Genomic DNA, 2,382 nt, shown 5'->3' with positions numbered 1-2,382 from the left:
TGTGAGGGACCGGTGCTCCCCGTCTGAGCCGTGGCCGGGGGGTGAGGGACCGGTGCTCCCCCCCATCTGAGCCGTGGCCGGGGTGTGAGGGACCGGTGCTCCCCCTGTGTGAGCCGTGGCCGGGGTGTGAGGGACTGGTGGATAGAGCATCAGCCTGTGGACCAGAGGGTCCCGGGTTCGATTCCAGTCAAGGGCATGTATCTTGGTTGCAGGCTCCTCCCCGGCCCGGGCCCTGGTCAGGGTGCCTGCAGGAGGCAGCCCATTGATGATTCTCTCACATCGGTGTTTCTCTCTGTCTCTCCCTCTCCCTTCCTCTCTCCCTAAAAATCAATGGAAAATATTCTCGGTGACGACTGACCACAACGACCACGAGATACTGATCCCTGCACCTTCGGAGAGGAGTGTCCGCGTTCCCTGTGTCCTGCTTCTGCGCTGATACCGTGTCTCCACTTCCTTTGTGTCCACAGTTTATCCACCTCTGTGTGTGGCTACAGAGGGGCTGCTTTTACTGCTGATGCAGCACATCACTCGGCCTTTAATGACTCCTCAGGTGTCGTTCCGCTGTGGTGCCTTCCTCATCTGTTTTGAAGGAATTTCCACTCTGGCGAGTTTTAAGTTGGTTTTGGGCAAGGGAGAGGGTCGCCTCTGCAGTGCGGCTGCGAGTCCTGTGCTGTGCGCTGGCACCACAGCCTGACGGGTGAGGTGGGCTCCCTGGGCTCCGCCTGCCCTGGAGCTGTCAGCCGGGAGCACAGGGCTGAGGGAGGCGGGCGTTTGGGGGGCAGAGCAAGGCAGAAGCGTGAGGAGCGTGGCTGTCTCACCTGCCTGCCCTTGAAGCTCCGTCTAAAGCACCCACAAGCCCTAGAAGGTGTGCTCAATGGTTAGAACACCGGCCTGCAGACTGAAGGGTCCCGTTCTATTCCATTCAAGGGCACCACCTCGGTGGAGGCTGTGGGGGAGGCAATCAATTGCAGTGTCTCTCACATCAATGTTTCCCTCCCTCCCTCCCACTCTCTTAAAAGTCAATGGAAAAATACCCTCGGGTGAGGATTGACCAAATAAGAATAAGAATTAAACACCCACGGAGCCCACGGAGGCCCAGGGCGGTGCCGGGGGTCTGTTCTAGTGGACTCTGCAGACGTGGACCGGGCCCCCGTTCCGGTTTGAGTCTCCCCCCACTCGTCCCGGGTGGAGGGCAGGGCCTGGCGCCGTGGGCACAGGGCGACTTCATTGTGTGAGCGCGTGAGGAGGGAAGCGGTGATGCCGGCGGAGCCCACTCGCCTGCGAGCAGGAGGCCCTTCGTGCTCCCCCGTGTCTGACACGGTGACCCAGGCTCGGGGTCAGGGACGGCTGCCAGGTCGGGGCTCAGCTTGCCCCTGACTCCCAGCGCTCAGGAGGGAGTGGACTCCACCTCCGTCCGCCTCCCTCCGCCTCCGTCCGCCTGGTCCCAGAGACCAGAGTCTGTGTTCCCCTCCGGCGCCCTCCCCCAGCCCCCTCTGAGAGGCCTCCTGAGGCTCCTGCAGCCTCTGCCAGGCCCGTCCGGGGGCACTCGCCTGTCCTGCACGCAGACCCGAGGGGTCACTCCTCCAGTCACGCTGGGGTGACTGCTCGTTATTGATCAGCTGCGGCCTTTTCCGTCCCCCCCCCGTACTACCCCCTACGCTCCCAGACCTGGGAGGACGAGAGGGGAGCATGGCTGCCCCATGTCACCGACCTGAGACGCGCTGTTTCTCCGGACGGGAGTTCGGAGCGATGATGGTCCGCGTGGGTGCATTGCCCACACTCCCTCCTGCCGGTCAGTTTCCGGACGTGGTGGGAAGGGGCTTTGCCAGCCGCTGGGGCAGGAGCTGGAGGCGGGGCCAGTCCCTGGGCAGGTGAGGAGGAGGAGGAGGCTAAAACCTCACCCAGTGATGATGATGGTGAGGCTCTTTATTTTGTCACTCGATGGCTGACCTTCCTGTTGAGGAGAAAGCCCTTCGCCCGTGAATACATTTTCTTGGATGAATTGGAGGCTGGAGGGACGGTTTCAATGGGTGTTCCTTTTGATCCCTTTTAAAACTGGGCTAAAATACCCATAACGGAACATTCACCATCCTGACCATGCTTAGGTGCACTGGTCGGTAGCATCGCGCACACTCACACCACCGTCCCGCCATCATCCCAGAACCTTCCGTCTTCCTGAACGGACTCTGCCCCATGAACACGCCCCCCGCCCGCCCCGGCCGGCTCTGCTTCCTGTCTGAGCGAGTGTGTCCTCCGGCCCGTCCACCGGGTAGCGGGTCAGAGTTCCCTCCCGTCTAGGCTGAGTCACGTCCTCTGTCAGGATGGACCGCACGGTGTGCACCCCTTCCCTCCCGTCCGAGGCCGCGGGGCTGCCCCCCGTTG

The sequence above is a fragment of the Myotis brandtii genome, unplaced genomic scaffold (assembly GCF_000412655.1).
Source record: "Myotis brandtii unplaced genomic scaffold, ASM41265v1 scaffold786, whole genome shotgun sequence".
Classification (NCBI taxonomy): domain Eukaryota; kingdom Metazoa; phylum Chordata; class Mammalia; order Chiroptera; family Vespertilionidae; genus Myotis; species Myotis brandtii.
This window is presented reverse-complemented; position numbering follows the sequence as displayed.